This window comes from Phytophthora infestans, genomic scaffold (genome assembly GCF_000142945.1).
Source record: "Phytophthora infestans T30-4 supercont1.79 genomic scaffold, whole genome shotgun sequence".
Classification (NCBI taxonomy): Eukaryota; Oomycota; class Peronosporomycetes; order Peronosporales; family Peronosporaceae; genus Phytophthora; species Phytophthora infestans.
This window is the reverse complement of record NW_003303680.1, coordinates 321,928-333,883: the sequence shown is the minus strand read 5'-3', so window position 1 is coordinate 333,883 and position 11,956 is coordinate 321,928. Positions and strand designations below refer to the sequence as shown.

Below are 11,956 nucleotides of genomic sequence, written 5' to 3'. Positions count from 1 at the left end.
CTGAGAAGATGGTAGCATTGCTGCCAGATTTCGCTACAAGAAAATACCGAATTCGACCATACACGAGCAAGCTTGGAGTGCAGGTTGATAGCTACAATTGTGGCATGTATATGCTGTTAGCTTTTGAGACATTTGCTGGTGCTGAAAACCTATATCTGCTAAGTCGGAAGGAGCTACAGTATTTGCGCTATCGGTACCTGTGCATGTGCATTAAATGCAACTATTTTTTCAATGATTTGGTCTTTTGTTAGTGTGTTTGATGCGTTGACTACCTCCAGGTTATTCCCCCTGCACTTTGTCTTGAGAGTTAGATGCTGAATGTCTTGCGGGTTTCAGTTTCAAAGCCAACACACTGACATCCGGTTATACGTATACTCCGAAGACACGTCAACTGATGACACGTTCGGCTCTTCCTGAGTCTGGCATATTCGGGCATGCTAATCGGTTGTATTCTGGTGTAATTGTACTGTCTCTTGTTACCCAGTCTGGCTAAATAACGAGTGCCATTTTTGAAAAGCCGTTACGATGTGCTATTTTCGGACTTGTGCATGGTGCTGTCAAGCGACCATTCTTCTTTTTTCCTCGTTCGACTCACTACCACTCTCACACACTTCTGGTCTACACTTACCGACAAATCGGATCTTGACCTGGTACTCCGGTTGAATAGCAGCCCCGTTTGGTCACCTTTGATGCCATATCTGGACGCAGGTGAGGCTGCTGCCATGGTTAAGACGTCGTGCCTTGCTGTACATCGACACTCTGCCTTCTTAGAGCTTGGGCAGGCTGCACAGAAGTAACTAGTCTTGAAGCTGCGTACTCGACGACCCGCAAACGCCGAACACACCTTGTAGAGCCATTGTCCGTTCTTTGTCTTGTTTTTTTTTCCTCGAGCTTCTCGAGGGTGTGGGGCTGGCGAGGAAGCGAGCGAGTGACAAGCACTTCCATGTCGTTGCCGCTTGCGAAATCTTCACTGGTCTGCCCGAGAAATTCAGCGTGTATGCGACGCATGAAGACTGCGTGCATCGATACTGGTTTCTAGGACTTTCGCATTGCTAGCTTTGAATAATGAATGCGTTTGTCATGGCAATGTCGACGAGACCAATACACAGCGTATTGATCACCCGGATTGAGCGCTAAATGGAGTAGCGCTGTAGGTGGAGTTCGTCGTGGACATCATCTCCGTTCATGGCCTCATGATAGCATTTCTCCAGTTGTGGGCACGGCATCCTAGACACTGCCCCGCCTGGTTCACGTCGGCCCACGAGTGTAAGCTGCGTGGAGAACCCCGTTACGAGAAAACGTGACCGGCTTATTGTCCATCCAGTTCAATGCAATAGACTTTGGATGGCTGCGCTACTGAGCAATGCGGGATTTGCTTGGGACGTTCCGTGTTGTGATCGGAATTGTACTTACTGTGTTGTATTGTTTTGGAAAAATCAATATTTACTGTGGCAAGACTGACATGGAAGAAACAGCAGTTGCTAACCTTCGCTATGTTCTTCGAGGTAATCCTGCGCAGCGACTGATACGCACCTACAGCAACTATACTATCCCGTTGTCACACAAGCTCTTAGCAATGGGGCACATACATGTGGGAACGATTCGGAGTGATTGCAAGGGTGGTGCAAAGAACTGGGATTCAAACAAAAGTGGCGTCCTAAAAGTATGTCTAGAGACACATTTCGGATCATCCAGAACAAACCTTTTCCTCACCTGGAGCGGTACGCTGTCTTAGTACGACAGGTCATATAGAACTTGGTGCCCACTTGTTGGGCTTGTTAGCTAATCACTGTCGCATAGGATTTCGTATGTGACGCATGGTCACCATGCCTTCGTTGAAAGTGACACGGACACCGAGCCGATAGGTGCGAAAAAAGTCTTCTGGAGCGCTTGGATAAAATTGGAATCTTGAAGGATCTATCACCACAGAAGCTTTGAAGATTATTGTCGTTGACGTACAGATGCCGTGCAATGTCTTGAAAACGATCCCGGCTTAGAAACTGGCCGAAAGCTCCACGCGACAGTGCACCCTCTGTCCTTGTTATCCAATGGCGGGTTAGATTTTCACGGCGCGGCTCCAATGATCTTGCAATCAACCGCCCGATGTATCTTACCGACATTGCTATTCCGGATGTGAATGATACTTTTCCGAATACTACTGAGGAACCTGTTCCCGCGGTGACGACTACTGTAGCTGAATTTGGTGCCGGAGCCGGTGCAACTGCTGGGCGATCGCTGCTTAATACATTCGATTCGGACGACTTTTTGGAAGATTTCTTGGCGGCGAAGGTGTAGCCTCTTATCAAGCTGGAGTGATGGTCTCTTTTGCGGCGCATATCTTGGAAAGAGAGGCTGGTAGCCTTCCCCCCGTGATTCTTATATTAGCAACCCTAACCACTTTTCGAAAATATCATGTCTCAACTCCCACAGCTGCTACAATTGACTTAGTAAGATTTTATATCTAGCAAATTTCCATATGCGGATTTGAGGCCGTCCGAAATTTGTTGCGGAAAACGCTGAATATTATTTATCGTATATTTAAGTTCCGGAAAATCCATTACAATCGTATTTCTTACCCTAATTAAATAAGTCAGCTTCTAATTTTTTTGTCCATCAGTAATTGAAATAGCATTAGCTGGGATATTTGCAGAAACATTTCCTGCTTGTGTTTCGATAATAGGTATTTATTGGACTAAATCAATATGACTCGATCTAAAGATTTACAACACTGCCGGATGGTCCGTTTGCCTATTACTATCTCTTTCGAAAAGTTTGAATTTTTTAAAGTTTTAAAGAATATTAAATATATATTTTTTAACTGTTTATTAAGCTAATGAACTAGCTCAAATTAACTAAAACAAATAATTTGTAGGGTTAATAAATGACAGCACATTTTTTCAAAAACGTCAGTACTAACCGAAGTGAAGTAGATAATTAAAAGGAGCACATATCTTTATCAAACAAATACCTCAAAGTTTTCAGAATTTCAATTGTCAGCGGATTCTCACCCCTTTGATAGTTGATGAAGCGCATTACTAGAAGCGTGCACACACAAAAGGATAGAATGAATTTGACCAGGATCCCGATTTTTCTCCAAATTTTGTTGTGTTTCATCCAAAACTTGCCCTTCAGCTACTACCGCGCAGTGAAAGGGCTGGTGGTATATTGACCATCTGCGTGCAGCCCAGGTATCCGCCGTTGGTACTGGCACCTAACACGACCGCCGACAAAGCTTGTCATCGACGTGATATCATAGATCCCGTTTAAAACTAAGGATGCTGGTATTACATACAAAGGAATCCAAGGAGCAAAACGTTTCGTTTACTCGAATGCAGGATGGACCGGCAACCGTGACAACAGACGCTCCGTGAGCGGCGTCGACACCATTAAAATAAACGCTTCCACCTTCTTCGTCGATCAAATATCTTTGAGCAGGTGTCGCAGCTAGACCCACCGCCTTAATGCAGCCTAAGAGCGTACGTACTCAACCACAGTCGAGCTCAGGTGCGACCGGTTTCTAAACCCTTGATCGCCACATCAGGGAAGTATGAGCAGTGATGCTTCCGTGGCATGGCGATACTATTGCGAAACACCGCTCGAAGAACCATATAGCATTATTCCCTGGTGTGGCAATCAAGTTTTCAGAAACAATGGCAGGGCCTGCATGATTGTAGAAATGATCTACTATACAGGAGCGTTAGTAGGTGTATTGCATGTAGGAGGTGGGTAAGCAGAAGGCTAACAAAGGCTTAGCCGAATCAAGCTCACATTCAGAATTTCGTTCAGATCCTCACAGCGATAACAGGTTAAAACGTGGGGGACACACAAAGAACCTGAAGAATTAACCCACTACCAGTACACGAATCTAAAGCTTACGAAGTCTTTCACTACGCTGTCCCATAGCAGCACGTAATACATTTGATGAGGCATATCTATCCTAGATAGCTACACAATTACGTTTACCCCATTTGTGGATTATTCGCAATACAATAAGGCTCTTCTGCTTTTGACGCATACGTGCTATTAATAATAGAGCGCTAGATTGGGTACTAAAGGTCAGTGGCCGATCCCGTCTGGGTCACACCACTTTCGCTGCTACAGCGCATCCATGTTTTGATCATGCCCATCGAGCAAGTTGCTTTGAACCAGTTATGCGTCTATCGAGACGCTTGTGCAAATACATTGTTCAGCACAACCCGATTGACATGCTTCCTTCGGGACCACGCCCACAGATTCACATCCTGTTCCCGCTGCGGGCACCCCTCATACGTTTGGTCTAGCTCTGTACTTACTGGCCCTAGCCGAGCTTAACTACTGACCTTTTGTCTCCCCACTTTAGTCGGAGGCGCTCAGCGCCTGGTGACGCTGTCACACGCTATGATACCGCTTCGAAACAGGATGTGTCCAGTCGTAAGCATCCACAGCGCCAGGGTATTCCTGCCGGGGTACAAACTCAAATACCATGCATTTTGAGAGGAAGGGTAACACCTCAACTTCACAGGGTACATAATACGGTCCTGGCGTCTACGCGCGCCACAACGCGTTCCACGGGATAGCGGAGCTCACCATGCTCACTGAGCAGAGCTGAAAGAGGTCTTGCCTCAGCTGGACTCTCCGGGTAGGGTCAGCTCTTGCCAGAACGGCGTTTGCATCATCTCGGCGTCTACGCTCACACGACGACTGCGTTCACGGCACGAGTGCCCACATTCATCACCAAGCGATCGATTATGAAGAGATGATCCTCCTTATGTATAGGTCGCAATCACCAAGGCTAACTCACAGTCAGGTCTCGGGCCTTGAGCGTCACGGCTCTCAGCTTCACTCACCGGTACACGAATAGGTCTCAGACCTGGAGAGTTTAGTCGCTCAGCTGAACGTTCACCTTGGCTTGCTCCTGCATCTCGAGTACTTCGCTCCGCGACCTGTGCCTCCACGACTTGCCGCTGATTAGCCTGCTGCGGACCCCCCCCCCTGCGGTTGTAGCACTTGCTGCCCGTGGCTGCAGCGGTGCTGCCGTAGCTTTAGCGTTAGAGAAAGACGTTGGGCTCATAAAGTCCTTAATACAAAGCTCCCTAGGGCTCAAGAGTAATTAGCTCGAAATAACTATTCTGCTTCAAAATCCGAAGTGTTTTATCTACTTTCATTGCGGCCAAGCCGTTTAGAGGTAAATTTATATATATGTTTAACGATCTAGTTTAGTTAAATCTAATCAAATGCATAACGTGTGGCTTTCTGCCAGCATACTTAGAGAGATTGTTAGCTCTACAACCTATGTACTGAGCATTTGTTAGCTCTCCGGGTACTCCTTACCCTGTGTATGTGTACCACACCGTGTAACCCCGTTTACCCCCCCCCCCCCACTAAGGGGAGAACATCCTCGTTCTTGAAACTTCCTCAGCGAGGTCACGCCTTGCCAGTGCGTCGGAGGTCGCTGCTTGCGTTCCGCCGCTATGTAAGATCGCAAACGCATTCGCATCATTGAGGCTCTGCTCATCATCCGGTGGACACGATCCAACCACAAAAGATATCAAGACTACCCCGCACGCGCCGCGTCTCCCAGGTGCTTGCCAAACGAATTAGAGCTAGTCTCTTGACTCATTACAGTCGCAGGCAAAAGCTGAGCGGCCGAGCACTCGCCTCACAATGAACGGCCAGAGGCTCAATCCCAGAAGGGCACAGCCCTCTCGTTCCACGAGCTGTTGTTAAAGCTTCTACAAGCTGAAGGGCATCGCCCTTTTAGCTCAGTGGTCGAGCACTCGCTTTGCAAGCGAGAGGTTTGTGTTAAATCTCACTCGAGCCCACAAATGTTGAGCAGTATCGCAAATGCAGCAAAGCTGACAGGTATCGTCCTCGTAACGCAATGGTAGAGCATTCGCTTCACATGCCAATAGTCTGTGGTTTGATCCCGCCCGGAACACACCACCTGCTACAGCCTCCCTCCACGTTCGGACGCTCATTATGAACACGTTTCTGTGAAACACACGCGCGTCCATCGCGTTGTTTGGTCAAGAAACGCAAAGCGTCAACATCCATCGGGGCTATGTCCCAACCCCACGAGGTCCCTACCTCCTGCTCCCACTGGGAGCACTGCGGCTCCTACATCGAGCCAGTTGCTCTAGGGACTGGTCAGAGCCTGAGCTACGCTACTGACCTGTAGACACCTCGCACTACTGGTGGGAGGCGCTCGGAGCCTGGCGAATCTTTCGCAAGCCCTGCTGACGCGCTAGCAGGGGATGGGTCAGATCATACGCATCAACGACGTCAGGACAATCCTCACGGATAAGCTCTTCGACCTCCCATAAGTCCTGTAAATGAGGGTAACTTCGCCACTTCACACGGTACTGAGTACGACCCTGGCGCCGACGTCGCGCCACAAGGCCCTCCACGAGAATGGGGAGATCACCGTGATCATCAAGTAGAGCTGGGGGAGGCCTAGCCTCCGCGGAATACTTGCGCTGCGAGTTCCCGTGCACTGGAACAGCGTCTCGACGTGTGCCTCCACGACGCGAACGTTTCCGTTCACCGCCAAGCAGCTAATCGCGACGAGATACTGCAGCGGGCAGACTCGCTCGAGACCCCACACACGGCTCACAACCGGATAGCTGACTGAAACAGCTGATTTACCTGCACACAAGGTCGGGGTTTAAAAACAGACTCAAGCGACCTGCATCCATCGCGCGGAGTCGAAATCGGTTCTGCTGATTATAGGTAGGCGGCCTGGACAATGGGCGGCTACACGGCATTGTATTGCTCGTGCCTGGGTTGGTAACAAGTTTGTGTTCATCGATTCCGACACCTATCACTACTTCCCTAACCAGGAAGACCTTTGACAAGTCTTTGAGACAATAGATGAGGTGTACTCAATTGAGGACATTCCTCGTGCTAAGCTTTAATATTTAAATAATTTGTTTTTGCTTTTAAAAATTTGATGTTGTATACTTTTCTGTATGAGTGTCTTACATAGTGACCCTCTTAGATGTATAAAAAAGGGTTTTGGTAGTGCCTTTGTAAAAATGTCTGCTACCATTTCTATGGTATTGCAGTATCGAATCTCAAATTCTTCTCGCTCTACTTTACAAAGTGATATCGAAAGTCAGTGTGTTTGTTTCTGCCATGCGGTTCTGGGCTGTAGGAGAGTTTAATACAACTTTACTTGTCCTCAAATAGAGTAATAGCATGCGAACTTTCGTTTTTAAGATTTACTAAAAGAAGCTTTAAGTAATAACTTCTTGCATGCAGTGGCGTAGGGCTATGTATTCGGCCTTTGTTGTGGACAAAGCAACGGTGTGGTGCTTCCTCGATTGCTATGATATTGAGATAATGCTTTGACTTATACTGCTCTAGGTATTGCTTTCCGCCAAGGGTGATGCCAAGGCCGCGCGTACCGTTCAAGTACTCCAAACCTTTCTTAACGGCATTCCAGCGAGGTTTTCCTGGCTTTACCAGAAATTGACTGACTTCTCGTAGGAAGTATGCGAGATCAGGTCTAGTTCCCATCATTAAGTACAAAAAGCTACCACCATTGGAAGCTCTGAGTACAAAGTCGCACCGTTCGGTTCGCTTTCCCCAGATAGACTCAGAGCTCACAAAATTAGCTTGACTGGCTTACATAAGAAAATTAAAAAAGCCAAACTACCGTATTTCGCATGTAGACCGATACACCCCAGGTTATGATGGATAGGTGTCCCTTCAAAAATGATGTTAAAAACTGAAGAAACAAAATCTCAATTTTTAGACAGTTGTCTCTTCGATGATGTCTTGAACGGCGGCGTCATCACTTTCATCTACCGGTAGCCCTTTTAGTAGCGAAGGTTTATCGAGTTGGGTCACCAACTGACTCGACGCAATGCAGCTCGCACTCGGCTCCAGTTTGCTTCGCTTGAACCCATTAGAAATTGTAGTAGCAGGAAGTGATTTCCACGCATGCTGAATCCAGTCACATATCAGGGCTCCTGCTTCAGGGTGTGTTCAATCATTGCTGCGCGCTGTAGCTGAAACACGTTTCGAGTCCACAGCGCAACACTCAGTGATGGAAGTGGTTGGACTGGCGAACCCAAAGGCGGGTTGATGCGTTTTGGTGACGCCTGGGGCTCTACCTCCTCCATGGCGGCTGATCAACTAATTCGCTTGACTTATCTAATTGCGCGTAAGCCTGCTGCAAGTAAAGAAGTACTTGTGCAGTAATGGCAAACGGCGCGTACTTGTTACCATCGATATCGCCGAGCAACATTGTGGTTACGCGTTCTTTCGATGCACCGCTGCATCGTACCCACACACAGTCCTCTCACCACGTCTGCTGATTGTCTTTTTAGCTACCTACTAAAAAAACACGGCTGCATAAATCGTTAAATCGACATTAAAAGAATATTAGTAGTAAAAACATAATTACCGGTTCGATCAGCCTCTTGATTCCAAGGTCTTGCATTGTAGAGGCTACATGAGCCGAAAACCCGGCTGCAATAGCTGCAAGATCAGCCGGGCTGAGTTGGCCTTGGCGTGTGGGAGCCCACAGTCTAAATCGATGGCGTCTTTTAAAACCTTCTACCCATTTGTCGGATGCTGCAAAATCTTTAACGTTCGCAACCTTTGCGAGCTCTTGGACCTTGATTGTCAGCATTTTCGTAGAGACTGGAACTCCCTCGCCCCGGAGCTCATTTATCCACACTACAATATTTTCCTCGGTGTTCTTAGAAAGTATGGTAGCTGTACCTACCCCCTCCCTTATCTTCCTGTGTTCTCCCTTGTGTGCTTTTGCTGTCCTCCAACTTGGGTTGCTCGCGTCTCCATCGGAGAATTTGGACACGCTTGCTTTTGTACGATGCGGCGGCTAGATTAGGACAGAAGTGAGGTGTTTTGAAGAATTCTAACAAAGTGTCGTCACCAAATCTACCATCGCGTGTAGTACGAAATCATCTGCTCGTGGGGCGCGGTTTGACGGTTGCGCGTAGGTTGTTCGATGGCATATAAAAAAACTTGGTTCGATTGCGTACCGGACCAGGGGAACCAAGGTTTACCCACTTGTAGAGGGGATGTGGGAGCCATTGCTCAACATCATTTATGAAACCCTGAGGTTTTGGTTCAGGCTAAACGGATGCTGGACTCTCACACGCTGCGCGCGACTGGTCATTTCTCTCCGAATAACTGTGATTGAATTGTTGGGGCTATGGCTGTAACATGTGGCCAGTAATTTGACGTTCGGCTCAGCAACGCATCGTTCACGTCGATTACACGTTCAGGGTCAATCAGTCGCTATAAGGCTAATGCCAATCGAGCCGTAGCATATGGAGACGAGTGTCTAAAAACGTTTAGGTCAATCACCAGATAGTCGGTTTATGCGCAGCATGATGACAGAGCACGATCTGTCTCGGGTCACTGCCTGACGAAGGGATCGAGCGAAGCACAAGAGGTCAGGGGGCGGATTTCTCCACCCAAGCGTCATCACTTCTTACACAGCCTGTATAATCCCTTTCTGTTAACACCCCTAGTAAAACGTTGAATGATGCATATCAGCTTACAAACTCAGAGGAAATACCATCGGTCAGTAGAAAACTACTGATCTGTCCCCAACGCGGCGCTGCCTGCACAACTACTGATTTCACAGCTACTGGAGTGCTGTTAAGTTCGCATTTGCATTTTCTCATAGTCCTGCCTCGTTTGGTGTTAAGTGCCTCTCTTGTACGGGATCGCTTTATTCTCATTCTTTTCTTCTGGCGTTTGGGTGCACAAGGTCTTCGTCAGCCTTACACTGGGATCAGTAGTATACTTCGGCAAATACTCAAAACACACTCCACCCTGGTCTGCGCTGAAAACTTATCGACACCAAGCTCCTCTTTAATTTGGGCGACATTATTTCGGAATTCTTTCACGTCTGCCTCCATATCCGCCGGCTTCTTCTGTCCTTGCCGCGCCTTGGCGAGAATTTGCAGTCCATGGCGATTTAAAAACCGGTTTGTCACACCCAGCTACCACGAAAAGGTACTATACCTACATCTTCGGCTTTGGCCTGTGCCTTCAGTGTAGCATCAATCGTGACACCGGAACGCCCGCTTCGCGCAATGAGAGCTCCCACGCTTTCAAAATATATTTTCCCGCTGTAGAAGTAGTCGTTGCAGTGCTAACTTTACGGATTTCTTTTAGTTCAGCTCTTACTGACGACGAACACATGGAATCAATGCGCTCTCGGACTTTCAGCCATTCGTAAATTCGTTTTCGTTATTTTCACGCTTTTATTGTGCAAGGTGTTGGTAGAACTTGTCTAGTGTAGCCTGCATTCCGTTGTTGTCATGAAACTTAATCACCTCAATCCTCTTCTGGTACATTTCCACTTCTCGCTTGTATTAATATTAATAGCTGCTGGCTTGTCGGGAGGGAGTACTGTTTACACCAGCTTTGTAAACAAAACACCAAAAGTATACTATCAGCACTCCGGAAATCCATGCGGCACCGACCGATACCTATCAACCACTCGTTATTGTGATTGTGACACCACCAGACCACCGGCAGCACTCTTGTCCCGGAGACGCTAGCTCGGCAGATTGTTCTGACCAATGGTCAAAGTTCTATCACGAAAGAAACAGCCAGTAATCCTCGAGGGGTTCGGGCTTTTCTTTACTATCCACCATTCAGCAATCTCACCCCGCTAAGCCAGCCCCCAGCACCCCCCAGCACCCCTCATGGATTTCCGACACCATTGGCAGACACTCGCGGCTGCGACGCCCCAGATCGAGGCCGACCGTCTACTCGGAGGCCTTAAGAAGTTCCGTGTTGCGAAAAGTGATCTCAAACAGTGCTATGTATGCATGAACGCCACTCCGCATCCAATGCGGATGCAGCGCCTGGCTTGCGCGTGCAAGACCTGCGAGAACGTCTCGACAGCTGTTGTCTGCCCCCGGAGAGGTCGCGTCATGACGTGCCTGCAGACGCATCTCGTAACGATCGAAGAAGCCTACACCCATGCTACCCCTGCCCGCGTCGCAAGCGCCCCCGTGCTAACAAACGCAATGAAAACGGCAGTGATGGATTGGGCTAGTCAAGGTCTCAAGGCGAAAAGAATTTGGAGCGCGCTAGCCCAGCTTTTCAATCTAACTGAGGCCACCGCACCACCGCTGGTGAGAGCCCAGCGCTTTGCGCAACACCATGTCGAGGGGCGGCTTGGTGGCAGCGACCTGCGTGCCGCCGTTCACCGTAAGGTGCAGGAAACCTTTTTTACCAGTCAAGGAGAAGAGGCATCTGCGTTCACGTTTACGAAACGCACAGATGTGAATGGCAATGCTGTCATAGACAGCGGGAGCGATGCTAATCCCTTTGTGATTGGATTTAGCACTAAGAAACTTCTACGCCGTGCCAATCGGGACGCTGTATCATTTATTCTACACTTGGACGCCACGGACAAGCTCACTCAAGTAGGCTACCCGGTCATCGTTGTTGGGATCTCGGAAAGAGCGAGACACTTTCATCTCTGGGCGGTCTTTATTGTGTCGCAGCAGCAACAAGACCAGCACACCGAGGTGCTCCAGCTACTTCGCCGCGTTTTCGTACTGTGGTGGGTAAGTCTCTGACTGTTCGCTACGTGATGGGTGATGCCGACGCAGCCCAGTGGAATGCCGTTGAAGAGGTGTTTGGGGAAGACTGCGAGTATACATACGTGATGTGTTACTTTCATGTGGCGAAGAAGATATTCGAGAAAACACGTTCCATGGATTTCAGCATAGCAACATCGGTAATGGCTGATGTCCACGACTTGTACTTTACCACGAGCGACGTCGCCTTCCAGGATAAGCTAACTGCAGTGCAAGAGCGCTGGGCAAAGCGCAAAGATCTAGAGGACTTCTCGAAGTACTTTTCGAAAGTGTGGTTGAACCAACGATTCGGGTGGTGGCAGTGCTTCCACACACCAAGCGATTACGCAACCACCAAAAACCCCTGCGAGACTTACAATGCTGCGATTAAAAGAGGA

The 11,956-nt window shown here is 48.4% G+C and overlaps 1 pseudogene across 1 annotated transcript; it reads left to right on the top strand.

The window, feature by feature from the left end:
• The first annotated feature begins 5,846 nt into the window (after positions 1 to 5,846).
• PITG_30022 lies at positions 5,847 to 5,917 on the top strand (annotated as a pseudogene). The gene has a single exon. The product of its transcript is annotated as a tRNA-OTHER (tRNA).
• Positions 5,918 to 11,956: the final 6,039 nt, after the last annotated feature.